General features: G+C 47.5%; 1 long non-coding RNA gene across 1 annotated transcript; it reads left to right on the top strand.

The window, feature by feature from the left end:
- The first annotated feature begins 7,196 nt into the window (after positions 1-7,196).
- LOC125098662 (uncharacterized) lies at positions 7,197-15,431 on the top strand. Its single transcript, XR_007126902.1, has 3 exons — positions 7,197-7,398; positions 11,986-12,309; positions 15,273-15,431. It is a non-coding gene; the product is annotated as an uncharacterized LOC125098662 (long non-coding RNA).
- The last annotated feature ends 969 nt before the right edge of the window (positions 15,432-16,400 follow it).

Here is a 16,400-nt window from a genome sequence, read left to right as displayed (position 1 = left end):
TATCTCTATGGCTTTGTGGATAGTTCCACATGAGCAACCTTCCACTTCTCTATGATTCTCTCATTTTTGTAAGTTTTCTTAACTACTTCATTGAGGTATAGTTTATGTGCAGGAAAATATGCATATTTAGAGTGAACAATTTTATGAGTTTTGGCATGTGTATGCCCATGAATCCATTATTATAATTAAGACGACGAACTACCAAATCCACTGCTTATCATTGTAGACTAGTCTGCATTTTCTAGAATTTTATATATGGGACATACATCCTGCCCCATGCTTAGACTCTCACTGCAGGTGACCCTTCCCCTGTCCTCACTGTGGGCACCCCTGGTTCCTGAATGCCCTATTTCCTATTTATTTGTTTCATTCCTTGGCTTTGATGGGGTAAATCTCCCTTGTTTTTTGAGACCTTAGATGCCCTTATCCTACCTTTATATATGATGGTGAGTTTGCTAGGTAGATAGTTTGACTGGGTACTAAAAATCTAGGTTGTAATGATTTTTCCTCATAATTTTAAAGGCATTGCTAAAGCCTTTAGCCTGTTTCCCAATGTTGTTGTCAGTAAGATGGATTCTGTTCTAATACCAACAACGTTGTAACTGTTTTTTTTCTTCTTTCTTTGGAAATATTGTTCTTGTTCCTGGTTTTCTGAAGTTCCGTGGTGATGTGCCTTATATGGTCTCCCAAAATTTATGGTGCTATGCAGTTAGTGGGTTCATTTCTGTCCATCACTCTGGAGAAGTATATTTGATTGCTTGATAACTGAATTCCACTTAATTGGGTTTTTTGGTCTGTTCTCATTGGATCTATGTTTATTGCGATGTCAGACCTCTTGGACTGATTCCCATTCTTTTGTCTTTTTGATCTTTGTTGGAGATCCAACTATATCTACCAATTCTTTTATTGATTTAAAAAAATGTTTGTCATGATGTGTGTATATGTATATATGTATATAAAGATTTTATTTGTGAGAGAGAGAACTAGAGAGCGAGCATCAGTGGGGGGAGAGGCAGAGGGAGAGGGAGAAGCAGACTCCCCACTGAGAAGGGAGCCCAACATGGACCTCAGTCCCAGGACTCCAGAATCATGACCTGAGCCAAAGATAGATGCTTAACTAACTGAGCCACCCCCGTGCTCCACATTATATTATATTTTAAAATAAATTTCCAGAAGTCTTCCTCCTTCCTTCCTTCCCTCCTAAGATTATTTATTTGAGAGACAGAGAGAGAACACAGCAAGGGAAGCAAGCAGGCAGAGGGAGAGGGAGAAACAGGCTCGTTGAGCAGGGAGCCCAATGAGGGGCTCAATCCCAGGACCCTGCGATCATGACCCGAACTGAAGGCAGACACTTAAATACTGAGCCACCCAGGCACACCTATTTTTTCTTTAAAATAGTTTCGTGCAGGCAGTGTGTTCTCTCACATATCTGAGAATGTATCTAAGTTTTATTCCACCTTCTCACTTTTTGTATTCCTCCTAGTTATTTTTTTTCCTGTGTGTGTGTGTGTGTGTGTGTGTGTGTGTGCGTGTTTGTACTTTCCTCAAAGCTCTGGTGACCCTGGGCTGTCTATTCATGGACCTCCACATGCATGTTCAACACTACTCTTCTGGTGGGCTTCTTGGAGAGTTGTCAGGTAAGGTCCCCCAGATGTCAGGTCTGTAGGTCTTTTCTCTTGGCTGGACTGGATTTCCCAGAAAGGAGTCCTACTTTCTCTGGCTTGGGGTAGATAGAAGCTCCGCAGGGAAGGGAGTAGCATTTTAGTATGATACCCAGTAAGTAGTGATGCTCTGATGTCTAGACTCCAGAGCCTTTCTTGGTGAGCCTTACTGGATAATAAACCTCCTACGGGGTGGGGATGGGGGACTAGTTGCCTGCCTGGGTAGATGGGGGAAGGACACCTGGGGTTCTAAACTATCCTGTATGTAGACCAGCAATACCCCTGCCCGGTCTCCAATTCCTGAACCACTCCTGGATCCTGTAGTACAAACCAATCCACTTTTCTGTTGTCACTCCATAGGTATTTGGCCGAGTGGAGAAAGCTGTAGTATTTTTGTCATGTCTTTCATCCCATGTCATCTCCTCTCCCATGCATTATGTCCATAGGTGCTTATACTTGTTTAATTTCTTTATTATCCTTTTATTGGGATTTCTGGAGGGATTTTTGTCAGTTTTAATCCCAGTCTCTTTGTACAACATAATGTCCATTTGTACCACGTATATTCCGGTGACAAATTTCCATCATTTACACATTTATTTCCTCTGTTAGACCGTAAGCTCCTGAGGCAAGTGTTTGAAATAGTTTGTCTTTATATTTCCAACAGCATTGTGTGTCTTGCATATAATAAGAGTTATATATAATAAGTTACATACATGTATTTAATGTGCCTTGAAACCAAGAGGAAAGAGAGCTCAAAGCAAAACAAGATGGAAGGGGAGAAGCACAGAGACATTTTCATCCACTGATAGGCAAGGAGACAGAGCTCAGCCTGGGTTGCCAGGGATCCCAAGAGCAGAGCAGAGCCAAGGGAAGCCCCGGGTCTTTCTGGCTTGGGATCGATCAGCCTTCTCTCCAAACATCCCTGGTCTCAGTGCATGGCCGTATAGTGTGGTTAGCTGCCCGTCTCCCTTCCCTGGAGAGCCAGGTGGAGGTGGCTTTGTCACAGAGGATGGGCGAGTGGGGATCTGTCGTGACCACAGAGTCAAGCCAGGTTTGAAGAAATGTCTTCTTTTAAATGAAGTGCCAACTTCAAAGAAAAATGTCTGGGTATTTTGTTGGTTGGGTGGTTATTTTATTATTTTTAAAAGTTGTTATTTTTTTAAATTTTGAGTAGGCTCCACAACCAGTGTGGGGCTTGAACTCAGGTCCCTGAGAGTAAAAGCTGCAAGCTCTACTGGCTGAGCCAGTCAGGGGTCCCTATTTCATTTTCTTTTGTTTTTACATGTTTCTTTTCCCCCCCAAACAGTAAGAACTTGATTATCGAACAAGAGGCCCAAGGCTAGATGGTTCCGGAAGCAGACAGATCAGCTGCTCAACTATACCATGAAGGAGGAAGGCCCTTCCCATGTTGTTTCCATGTTGTTCCTGGTGTTCTTGAGGAGTTGGATCCTCTTACAGTGCCTGGATGGCTGCTGTAGGTCTTTAAAAAAAAATACAAGAATACTTAATCTTACAAAAATAGCAGGAATCCTTGTAAGGAGGGGGGATGAGGAGTTGTTTAATGGGTATAGAGTTTCAGTTTTGCAAGATGGAAACCAATCTGAAGGTTGGCTACACAATGAAGTGAATGTATTTAACCCTGTTGAGGGGTGCCTGGGTGGCTCAGTGGGTTAAGCCTCTGCCTTCGGCTCAGGTCATGATCTCGGGGTCCTGGGATCCACCCCACATTAGGCTCTCTGCCCAGCGTAGAGGCTGCTTCCCTTCCTCTCCCTCTGCTTGCCTCTCTGCCTACTTGTGATCTCTATCTGTCAAATAAATGAAATCTTAAAAAAAACACAACAACCCTGTTGAGTTGTACACTTAAAAATGGTGAAGGTGGTCAGTTTTATGTTGTATTTTATCACAATTAAAAACATTTTAAAAATATGTTGGGAGTCTTGACCACCAACTTTGGGTGACTTTAAATCCAGAGATTTTATTCCTGATCTCACTGCCATCAAGAAAGCCAAGCAGTAAGCAGAAATGTTGCCGGTCAGTTAAAGATGGAAAGTTCTGTATCGTTCCAATTTTTAGTATATGTGCTGCTGAAGCGAGCACAAAGATGGAAAGTTCTGGAACACAGCTGAGAGTCACTACTGCTCAAGGCCAACCTGACACACTGGGAGGACTCATGTTGCATTTCTGAATGAGTTTTCAACGTGATGGAGGCATGACTTCAGTTGCAGACAGTGGCTGGCCGAAGCCTTCATTCTTCAGTGTTAAAACTAAAGATACTTCCAGAAGACCAGAGCAGGGTCTCCAACCACATTGCTATCAACATCTGGTGCTGGGTAAATTTCTTGTGGGGTTGTCCTGGGCACTGTAGGAAGCTTAGCAGCATCCTGGCCTCTACCCACTAGATAAGCAGTACCCTCCCTAGCTGTGACCACCAAAAATGTCTCCAGGAATCCCCTGGGGAACAGAGTCACTCTGATTGAGAACTCTGGGTTAGAGATGAGGACAGTGGTCACGAACCACAAGGACCCTCTTCTCCAACATCGGCTTTTCTTCCTGCAGGCACTCGGAGAAAAAATTTTTAGCTTCTAGAATTTGATGAATTGAAAAAAAAATATTTAAGCTACCATTTATGGAATATTTCCTATGTGCCAGACATTGTGCTGATTCATTTAATTCTCTGATGTAATTTAAAAAAAAAAAAGATTTTATTTATTTGACAGAGAGAGATAGAGAGAGATCACAAGTAGACAGAGAGGCAGGCAGAGGGAGAGGAAGGAAAGCAGCCTCCATGCTGAACAGAGATCCTGATGCGGGGCTTGATTCCCGAACCCTGAGACCATGACCTGAGCCAAAGGCAGGGGCTTAACCGACTGAGCCACCCAGGCTTCCCTCTCTGACATAATTGTTATTAGCTTCACTTGACTGAGAAGGAAGCTGGGCTTCCAATCCGTTTGTCCCAATCCTCAGAGCTAGAAAATGGTGAGACCAGGATTCAGACACAGGTCTGTCTCTGTTTATGACTGCCTTGATGTTTAATTGTTTTTTTCTCTTTTAGATTAATTTGTAAAATGATGTTTCAGGGGTCTTTGTGCGTACAGGGGGTAACGTCCGCTTTATCTTACACTTCCCTGGGTCATACGGTGTGAGACGATGTTATCGGGGACCCTCGAGGGCGGGGATGTTCTGTTGGGCACTCAACGGCCCTGAGTCCCACATCAAGTGTCTGTGAGTTAGGGGATAGGTACCTTCTTGCATCCCTGGCGAGACAGGTGGCTCAGGGGCCCAATGTTATCCCCTTCCCGGTCGGAATACTGCTTGAATATCCCTTAACCAGCAGAGGGCAGACCTGTGGTCCCAAATGAAAGCAGTGGGCAAAGAAAATTGTTCCTGGAGGTTGGGAACAGAGGGGGAAAGGCTTGGGAAAATGGCAGCTGCATCCTTTGCTCGTCCAGAGCTGGGGCCGTTTTTTAAATATTTTTGTGGGCAGGGCATTTCCTTGTCCTGTCCTTTTAAAAAAATGCACCACCTCCTTTCCATAATGATAATATAAAGTGGAAAGACCCCCTTAAGTTTGCTTTCCCCTTCCCTGAGTTATCGCTATTAAGCTGATCTTGGTCTGTGTGACAGTGTCACAGGACCAAGATCTGTCTCCGCTGGGAAATACCATTAAGAAGGAGAGGGTTTTCCTCTGTGTCCTCCTAGCTGGTAGGTTCTCAGGGGCTTAGTGGGGCCATGTGTTCAGGTCCCAGCGTGCTACCCCCAGCGGAACGCTGAATCCAGAAGGGGACGGCTGCCTTCAGAGAGGACAGGTACGCCGGTCCTTATTTTATGAAAAAGAAAATTACCCACAGAACTTTTAGCCGAACTTCTATCTGGGCCGAACCTCTGATGAATTTACCCAAATCTTCATTCTCCCATGTTCACCTGCATGGAAACCGCAGGGAGGGTAAACAGAAACTTCTCCAAGTTTGTGCCGTCTCCGGAGAAGCACGCTTTCCCCTGCTGCTGCCCTTCTGCTAGCTCTTCGTAGAACTAGCTACGTGCCTGGCAGAGCCATATTAATCATGGTAAAGCTGCTCAGGCGGAGGCTTTCCTTTCCTCTCGGTGTTACCACCCGCATTTCTGTCGAGTTGAGCGTTTTCAAAATCTCTTTGGAATCAGAGTGCTGGAACGTGGGTAATAGGAGCCTCTCTCCTTCCTCTTCAAACTCGTCTCCCTCTTCACTCCCGGACGTGCCTGATGACGCTCAAGGTTGTTGCTAAGCCTAGTACAATGGTCGTTTGGGAAGAAATCCAAAGAATGTCACAGATTTCGGTTTGTTTGATGAAGGAAGAGGAAGGCCCCCCTCTGAGCAACAAGTTTCCTCCAGAAACAGCCTACCTCTTGGATTCAGGTGTTGCACATGATTTTAGAGTAATTAGGTCCTTGCAAACAATGCAAAAGGACAAAAGTTTCAAGGTGTGGGATCACCGTGGCAACGACTGAAATTCCCTGCCTTGCCCAGGTTTCAGAGAGAGGAACTGGTCACGGCATTCCTCTGAAATTGTCCAAAGCCTCAAGACCTGCAGGGTCGCCCACTCAGGGCCAAGAATGAGAATTTCTGCCTCTCCCCGGCAAAGTGTCCTGGTATGTGTGGGGGGCGGGTAGAATAGTGTCTCCCAGAAATGTAAGTCTCAGTCCTAATCCCTGGATCCTGTGAATCTGACCTTCCTTGGAAAAAGGGTCTTTGCAGATGTAATTCAGGATCTCATGATGAGATTATCCTGGGCTTAGGGTGGGCCCTAATTCCAAAGTCCTGTGTTCTTACAAGAAAACGCGGAGGGAGATTTGAGGCGTGGACACACAGGACAGAGTTCCTGTGAAGACAGAGGCAGAGGTTGGAACTATGTGTCTATAAGCCAAGGGATGCCAGGGGCCACCAGAGGCTGGAAAAGGCAGAACTGGAGCCTCCAGAGGGAGCATGGTTCTGCTGAGACCCACAATGGGGACTTTTGGCCTCTGGAACGGTGAGAGATTACATTTCAGTTCTTTGAGTCCCTCCACGGTTGTAGCACTTTGTTACCGTGGCCACGGGAAGCTCAGATCATGGGTGACTTCTGCTCCCTCCATCCCATGCCTTTCTGTGCTTGAGTTCTAGCCAAGGAGCCTTACCATTGACTGGAGAGCTTACTTTCTGCGTAAGAAAAGAAGCAAAAAAGGGAAAGCAGATTTGGGGTGGAACACGCAGCCGTCTGGGTTATCAGAACCCACTCTGGGGTCTGCGGGCTCTGCCTGGGCTACAGGTGCTCAGCTTGGGGACCCTGAGAGTGCCATTGTCCCTAACAAAAACTCTAGGTCTGGCTCCTTGGCCTGTCCTGTCTTTCCGACTGCCACAGGCTCGCTGGAAAGCTTGGATCCGTGCTGCTACTCCCTTCTCACTCTGGTCAGAATCCCCGTTCTGTGGCATCATGAACGGTTTCCATGGAAATGAAAGGTTGAGATAGAACGGTGCCAATGTGTGTCTGAACTTTAGAATTCAACAAGGGCTATTGTCTCTGCCAGCCGTGGGGTTTCATTCATTCCGGAGATGTCACGGGGGGGTTTTGGAATGTGTGTCCCTAACTTCCTGATTTTCTGCCATATTCCAGCCCACCTGGCTAATGCAATGCGGAGTGACAGGGGAGCACCTCGGGTCTTCACGCACCTCGCTCTTCAGGCTCTCTCCTAGCTTTGCCTGTGCGTGGAAATGTCAACAAGGAAGGTGAGATTTGCTGTAAATAACCAGATGGTCCCCACAGGATAGGCTGCAGGCGAGGCGGAAATCCTAGCGGGAGACATCGCAGCCCACACTTTACCAGTCGAAACTCACCTCTGGTTTAGGGCATCAGAACCAGCACACAGAGGGGGAAGGCAGACCCAGGGCAGTGGGCTGGCCCTCATGACTTTGAGGACGGGGGCTGGGAGTCCACACCTGCCTCCTGCCAGTACCTGTGCACAGACTTCTCCAAGGGTCAGTCACAGGGAGAAGCAGACTGTAACCTGTCCCCTACCTGGCTCCTGGTAACTGATGTGGTTGGATGGAGGAGCCAGGGCAGATTCCCAATCACTGGAACCCCGCACCCTCTCTCTACAGGAGACGCCACCAGCTGACCCTTACCTTAGACCCTTACCTGCCCACACCTTGGTAGGTGGGGTGACTATATATATATATATATATATATATTTATTTATTTATTTAAAGATTTATTTATTCATTTGAGAGAGAAAGCATACACACAGAGGGAGAGGGAGAAGCAGACTCCCCACTGAGCAGGGAGCCTGATGTGGGGCTTGATCCTAGGACCCCTGGATCATGACCTGAGCCAAAGGCAGATGCTTAACCTACTGAGACACCCAGGTGCCCCAGGGTGACCATATTATCATCCAGACCAGAGTGATTTTCAGAACAAAAGGTGCTGCTGTTTTTTTTTTTTTTTTTAAAGTAGGCTCCCTGCCCAGTGTGGAGCCCAGTGCGGGCCTTGAACTCAGGACCCTGAGATCAAGACCTGAGCTGAGATCAAGCGTCGCTGCTTGACTGGCTGAGCGACCTGGGTGGCCCTGGAAGGAGCTGCTCTTAATTATATCAGGCCCAGAGGCACTATCTGGACTGTCCCCAGAAAAGAGGGACATTTGGTACCTTACCTTTAGGCCAACCTGTACCATGCTCTGCTAACGATCTCAGGGTTGACGTGCCCTGTGTCCCGGTGCTTGGACTGTGCTCTCTTTCTTTCTCTCCTTCCTTCCTTCCTTTCTTTCTTCCTTCTTTCCTTCCTTTTCCTTTCTTCTTTCTTTCCTTCCTTCTTTCTTCCTCTCTTCCTTCCTCTCTTTCTTTCTCTTTCTTTCTTTCTTGACTCTTACATATTACCCACACCAGTGCTGTCTGATGGAATTTTCTGCAGGGCTGGGAATGCTCCGTCTCTGTGCTGTCCGATATCATAGCTACTAGTCAAATACAGCCATCGGGTGCTTGAAGTGTAGCTCATGTAACTAAGGAAATAAAATTTAATTTAATTTAATTTTTAAAAAAGATTTTATTTATTTGCCAGAGAGAGAGAGTGAGTGAGCGAGAAAGAAAGAGCATGAGGTGAGGGAACAGCCGGCAGAGGGAGAAGTGGGCTCCCCGCAGAGCAGGGAGCCAGATGTGGGACTCCATCCCAGGACTCTGGGATCGCGACCTGAGCAGAAGACAGAAGCTTAACTGACTGAGCCGCCCAGGTATCCCTTTACTTAATATTTTTAAAAAAGTGTTTCCTTATTTATTTATTTGGGGGTGGGGCAGAGGGAGAGGGAAAAGCAGACTCCTCACCAAGCAGGGAGCCCGATGTGGAGCTTGATTCCAGGACCCCTGGATCATGACCTGAGTTGAAGGCAGAAGCTGTAACAGCTGAGCGCCCCCAGCTGCCCCAAAACTCACCTTCTGATCACAATATGATACCACTTTGAATGCGTTAGTGTGGCTATTCAAAAACAAACACACAGAAAGTAGCAGGTGTTGGCAAGGATGGGGACCGTGCACTTGCCCATGGGAACATAACATGCTACAGCTGCTGTGGGAAATGATAGGGCAGTTCTTTAAAACCTTACACAGGATTACTCTAGAATTTGAGGATTCTACTCCCGGGCATGTATTGCAAAGAACCAGAAGCAGGGACTCAAAGAGACGTTTGGATACCCATGTTCTCAGCAACATTATTCACGGTGGTTGAGAGGTGGGAGCAGCCCAAGTGTCCATCAGTGGCCGAACGGATAGACACCAGGTGGTCCGTGCCCAGAGGGAGTGCGATTCAGCCTTTAAAAAGCAGCAGATTTTGGCCTGCGACCATGGGGATGAGCCTTGAAGTCCCTCGCTCCTGCTAAGTGGAATGAGCCCGTTGCAGAAGAACAAGTGTTGTGCGATGCCACTGGTGGGAGGTTCCTAGAGGCATCGGCTCCTAGACACAGAGCAGCGTGGTGACTGCCGGGAGCTGGGGGGCCCCGGAGGGTGTGAGGAGGACAGAGTATCAGCTGGGGAAGATGTAGAAGTTCTGGAGGAAGATGGCGGTGATGGTTTCACCACAAGGAACATGTTAAGTGCCACCGAGCTCTAGCGTTCAAGACGGTCGCAAGGATACATTTTCTTTTGTAAGAAAATCAGACTCTTCTGCCACTTTCTTCAAACCTGCTCCTTTTCTGAGGACTTTTCATCTCACTTCGTACCAACTTGATTTTTCCATTTGTTGACGCCAAAGACCTTTCCGTGCTCTTGTAGTCCACAGTCGGCACGCCCGTACCGTCCAGAACCTCACCCCTGCCACATCGCCCAGCACGCTGCGCCACGGACCACCCCTCCACACACATGCCTGCAGCCATGGCACCTCTTGGCTCTGACCCGAAAGCCTTGCATTATCCGTACTGCTGCACAGGCCTCCCCCTGCTCCTCAGGCACCCGGGAATGTCCCAGTCTACTGTTCTGTCTGCCTGCAGCGCCCTTTGCCCCAAATCTGCATGGCCTGGTCCCTAGCCCCCACCTTCTTAGGCGTGCACCCCTATCTCAGTGGGCCTTTCCCAGGTCACTCGGTCAAAGCTTTCAGCACCCGTCCTCCCTCCCCTTCCCCATATTCCCCCTCCGCGCCCCCTTCCTATCCTCCTTGCTTGGTTTCTCTTTTTCTCATTCACATCCATCAATAGCTAACATATTATATGTTTCACTCATCCTGTTTATTTTCAGTTTCCCTGCTAAAATGTATGTTGTTTAAGGCAGGGATTTTATTTTATTTTATTTTTTTTTTAAAGATTTTATTTTTATTTATTTGTCAGAGAGAGAGAGAGAGCGCACAGGCAGGCAGAGTGGCAGGCAGAGGCAGAGGGAGAAGCAGGCTCCCTGCCGAGCAAGGAGCCCGATGTGGGACTCGATCCTAAGACACTGGGATCATGACCCAAGCGGAAGGCAGCCGCTTAACTGACTGAGCCACCCAGGCATCCCTAAGGCAGGGATTTTAAAATCCAGCTTCCCCCAACCCCAGGCTCATATCAGCACTCAACAGGTAGCTAGGACTCAATCCGTATTTGTTAAATTAATGAAGGAATCTGGTGGGGCAGTTGCTCAGGGCCCATCTCCTCCAGGGACTGGACTCTGACCGATGTGAACGCCCTAATCTCTTCAGTGTTCAGTGGACTTGAAACACCTTCATAAGCTCGGTTTACTTTTCATCTAAGTCTGTGGTTCTCAGGGTGGTGGTGCCCCCTCAGGGGACATTTGTCAGGAGACTTTTTTATTTTATTTATTTAATTAATTTATTATTTTTTTTTCTTAAAGTAGCCTCCACGCTTAGCACAGAGCCCAGCCTGGGGCTTGAACTCACGACCGTGAGATCAAGACCTGGGCTGAGCTCAATAGTCGGACACTTAACCGACGGAGCCACCCCGGTGTCCCTGTCAGGGGACATTTTTGGTTATCACAAGGGGGCAGGAGGAGTGTCCCTGTACCTCTAGCTGGACAGCTAGGATGCAGGACAGCTCCCCACAACAAAGAATTACCCAAACACAATGTCACCTATGCTGAGGTTGAAACCCCCATGTTCAACCTAATCCATGTGAGTGTTGTCTGGGCTGCACAGAGTGACAGGTGAGTTCCTTTCGGGCTGTTTTAGGCTGGATCGTGTCCTCCGGAAAAGACGTATTGAAGTCCCAATCCTCAGTACTTCCCGACGTGACCTTATTTGGAAATAGGGTCTTTGCAGAGGTCATCAAGTTGACATGATGTCCTTATGTGGGTCCTAATCCATGGGACTGGATTCCTTATAAAGAAGGGACACCTGGACATAGACACGCACCCACGGAAGCCCACGGATCCATGTAGCTTCAAGCCCAGGGACAGCAAGGACTTCTGTCCGCCACTGAAGCTGGAAGCCACGGGGAAGGATCCTTTCCCCTTGGGTCCTAGGGTAGAGCTCACACCTGCCCATGCCTTGGCCTCCTGACTGTGTTGTTTTAACCCACCTGTTTTCTGGCCCCATGTTAGGGCAGCCCCAGGAAACTAACCCAAGGGCAGAACCAGTGCTAAACCTAAACCCGAGACTAATGGGGTTGTGACAATTACATTAGCGCTGGGGGAAAATGAGAGATTTCACCAAGATGGTGGTCAGACTCTCATATGAGCAGAGAGACAAGGATATTTCGTCTTTTAGGTATTACGAAGCTCATGACCTAGAGTCGGCCAAGAGCACTTGGATAATAGATGTTCAAAGCTACCCGTCGCCAAAACCTTTCATGGGAAAATTACCCCAGCACAAAGTGCTTTTTGCTAATATTAACTTTGGTTCTATTTCAGATCAATGGAGGCAAAAAAACAGGAGAACCCATAAATCCCGTTGAACCTGTCACGGCTGCCAAATTATGCTCTGATAAAGCTTTTGGTGGCTAACGATATGGCCGTTCACCTGCATGGACGCGACTGGGAGGGGGCTTTCTGGAGAGCATCCGGCCCACGGTGGAGACACTTGTCAGAGAGTGTTATCCGAAGCCTCTTTGTCTCTAACGAAGGGTGAAGCTTTGAATGTGATTATTTCTAAACAAATAAATAATAAGGATAATTTAAAAATAAACAAAGATCTGGATTTAAAGGCTACTTATTGTCCCAGGACCAAGATTAATGGTGAGTGGCAAGTTTTCGGGAGAGATAATGTCTTTTCACATATAAAAGATCCTATTGATTTCCTGTTGGTATTATTCGGAAAATGTGCCGTGTGTGTCTATGGGGCAGAGACAATCTTCCATCACTTGCTTTATGGGAAGAGAATGGTTATTGTATCTCTTCCCATAAAATATAATCTCTTTTCCTCTTCCAAAGATCTACCTGTTCCTCTGGGAATTTCCAGCTGTAATCTGGGGAAGTGACTTGATTTTTTTTCTTTTCTTTGGCATGTGCCAGTATTTTTATATTTGGTTTCTTAACATTTTCTCATTGTTTTCTGGAATCTGGCTTTTCTAGATTGGTATTTGAGCCCATCTAAAAATTGCTTAAAAACCAGTGCCATTGAAACACACATGCACCATGGTGGATGTCAGGTTCTCGGTGACTCGATTGGGAGGACCCCTCCCTTATCCTCCAACGGGGGGCTGGGTGAGTGCCTAGGAGGGCTTTGGAAGCAACGAGAGGTTGCCTAGCGTGTTGCAACAGGATAAAAATGCAAACGACATATCAGGGAAGGAAGGAAATGTGTTTTCTGAGGATTGGGGCTCTCAGCATTACCTCCGGGCATTTCTTCAGGATCAATGAAGATACAAGGGCAAAGTCCTTCATATTTAAATATCGTGCTCTGTGCAGCGGCTTTCCAAGCTCACGAGTTTGTCCACGAAGAGCCCAGCAATGCGTCCCGTCTAGATCTTGCACAAGGAGGTCTGACCTGTAGCTCCAAGCTGCAAAGCCTGTCCTGTGGCTCTGTCTTCACCTCTTTGTTAACACAGACCCGCCCTCCGTTCTCCTAGCCCGAACCTACCCACACTTGCAGGTGCAATCCCTCCACAGCCCCCCGCCACACTTTCTGCCCCCTACGCCGGTTTTTCTCTCCTCCCCGAACCCCTGTGGTACCCTGGATGGACCATCCCAGCCAGCGCTGGATACAACCACCTCTCATTGTGTTTGTGTGTGCGCTGTTTGCCAGCATTGCCACAGGCCTGCCCTTCCTGCTTCTCTCTCCCCTTTCTCTCCCGCCACTTCTGTGCTATGCCTGGAGCCAGCCCATTTATTTTGCACTATTGCTAGATGATTTTTTTTTAAAGCCTAAAAAAAAAAAATTATGTGTGTGTGTGTGTGTGTGTGTGTGTGTGTGTGTGTGTGATATATAAATCTCGATGTTATGGGCTGAAATATGTCTCCCCAAATTCACACGTTGAACTCCTAGCCCCCAGCACCTCAGAATGTGACTGTATTTGGAGAGGGGGTCTTTAAGAGGGTGGTTAAGTCAAAATGAGGTCCTTAGGGTGGGCCTTGATCCAACAGGACTGGGGTCCTTATGAGATGAGGGGGTGAGACACACAGACACACAGAGGGGCCACCTCGTGAGGACACAGGGAGAAGGTGGTCAGCCATGAGCCAAGCAGAGAACCTCAGAAGGAATCAACCTGCTAACACTTTGCTCTCTGAAATCCAGCTTCTAGAACGGTGAGGATATAAATTCTTGTTGTGTATGCCCCCAGTCTGTGGCACTTTGTTACAGGAGCCTTAGGGAACTAGTCTGATCCACCAATCACAGAGCCTAGTGACACAGGACAAAGCCCAAATTTCTTAGCTTGGTGTTCAAGACCCTTTATGTCCTTGTCTCACCCCAAATTCCCGATCTGTCTCCTTCCTTCTTATCATATCCCTCCGGGCACCCTATCTGGGTGACTCCCAGCCTCCTCCTACCCCAGATTCCCTCCCATCCCTGCCCCTTGTCCTCAGAACACTGTCTTCCCAGACAGCTCTCTCCTTGTCCCGCAAATGCAGACCCAAGCCAAGGCCAACCCAAGCCCAGATCCTCCTAAAGCTTCAGTGATAATCCGTTAACTAGGGAAGAATCATAGAGGTTTATCGTGGATCCTGAGGTTTTCAAACTAGGCTCCCCAGGGTCCCCCTCAGGGCTACTGTTTGTAATGGGGGGGGGGTGAAGCAACAGAAAAGGGTCAGCCCCTTCCAGCCATCCACCAAGCAGAGAGATGCTGGACTTTTTTTCTGTGTGATTTGTTTGCTTTTCCACATGTTATTTAAAAAAGGGCTCTGTGGGGCGCCTGGGTGGCTCAGTGGGTTAAAGCCTCTGCCTTTGGCTCAGGTAATGATCTCAGGGTCCGGGGATGGAGCCCCGCATCGGGCTCTCTGCTCGGCAGGGAGCCTGCTTCCTCCTCTTTCTCTCTGCCTACTTGTGATCTCTATCTGTCAAATAAATAAATAAAATCTTTTGGAAAAAAAAGGGGGGGCTCTGTGATGCTGGAGAGCACCACCAAAAATCCTATCCTGGGTGGCATGACAACAAAATGTCCAAAAAAGTCACACAAAGCTAACAGTCCTTGGTCAGGAAACACTTAGGCTACACAAAGCCCGTAACACTTTTGTCTAGGTTTCCTAGAACTGTACTCGTTGCAAGGGGTAAACTCAATTATCAAAACTCATTGACTCCGAGAATGTAGCTTCCAAATACTATTGCCCATTCCAATTCATCAGACAGGCAGCCGTTACGCTGTTAATGTAATCATGACTTGCCTGGTTATTAATCTATTTTCTAAGTATGAAAGGATGGCCATTTGGATTCTCTGATACAGATGTGGACATTTGCCAGGTCACATCTGGCCGGGGGTTTGTTGAACAATGACTTCATGAAGAAATCAATTCCTGTCCCCTTCGGCTGACCTTAGGGCTGTCTTCTCAGTCTCGCTTTTCTCTATTGTAATCTAAAAATTAAATTTCAGTCTTTATGATTTATGCAGTGCTATTTCTTTCAGATTTCAACAGCACGTCTTAGATGTTAGGGAGGTCTCAATGAGGCAAGAAGGGGGAAAGGCAGTAATTACGTCCCTCTCTGAATTAAGCTAATGTCCCTCTGCAAAGTTTGGAGCACATTTCCTTGGACCTTTCTGTTTCAGAGTTCTGGCCAGAAGATTTCCCACCCGTAGGACTTAACGCTTTCTTCAACCAGGCTTTTAATATCAAGTATCAAATAGCCACCTGTGAATGTATAGCGGGTGTGCCAAATGCCCATGGGATAAGTGAGTCAGGACCGTGTGGCTCCATCTTTCCCGTGGAAATACGCAAGTTCTTCCTCGTTCCCCATGCCCCAGCCCGCCCCTGCCGACACCCCCATCTCTTGAGTCTCAGACCCCCGGCTATTTTCAGAGAGAAAGGCAAGTCCCTTGGAATCAAGGTGCTTGGTTTGTTCTGACACAGATGGATATTCTGTTGAGATGTGACCCCTCTTCCTTCCCTCTGCTGCTTTTTCTCATAAAATCCTGTAACTAGAGGGGCGCCTGGGTGGCTCAGTGGGTTAAGCCGCTGCCTTCGGCTCAGGTCATGATCTCAGGGTCCTGGGATCGAGTCCCACATTGGGCTCTCTGCTCAGCGGGAAGCCTGCTTCCCTCTCTCTCTCTCTCTCTCTGCCTTCCTCTCCGTCTACTTGTGATCTCTCTCTGTCAAATAAATAAATAAATAAAATCTTAAAAAAAAAAAATCCTGTAACTAGATTCACAAGTCAGTATCATCCGTCTGATTACTCTGTTTCATCGGAGATGCCTATGTCATAGATTTCCTATGTTTCTGATCAGTTACCATGGATATGGTTTTGGTTATCAGAGTTCTCCGTGACTGCAAGCTGTACTCTGTGGGCCTCACTGGAAGGACTGATCGGTGCCTTGGTTATTTGTTTGTTTTTAATTCTTTTTCGTGGAAGTAGAAGGACGACAGATCCAGGGGAAACGGTGGGGAGGGGAACTGAAGGATTTGGCCATCTGCTTGCTTATTATCCAACATTCGCCTCTTAGCCTCGCTCAGAGCGTTCATTCCCAACGTGGTTGAAGCTTTGGGGACACTTCCCTCAGAGACGGTAGAGTTTGGGACCTTTTAATCATTTCCTTCCTCTCCTTGTCATGCTCCTCAGACCATAGCACAATTCCTTGTTCACCTGTCTGCTTCCTCCCCTCTGCCAAGGCGACACCCTGAGGTCCTTGAGGGGGCACCCCCCTCCACTGCCGCATCCCTGAATCCTGGCGGAGCGGCTT

Source organism: Lutra lutra, chromosome 4 (assembly GCF_902655055.1).
Source record: "Lutra lutra chromosome 4, mLutLut1.2, whole genome shotgun sequence".
NCBI classification, from domain to species: domain Eukaryota; kingdom Metazoa; phylum Chordata; class Mammalia; order Carnivora; family Mustelidae; genus Lutra; species Lutra lutra.
The sequence above is the reverse complement of the archived record's forward strand: the minus strand, read 5'-3'. Positions and strand labels throughout refer to the sequence as shown.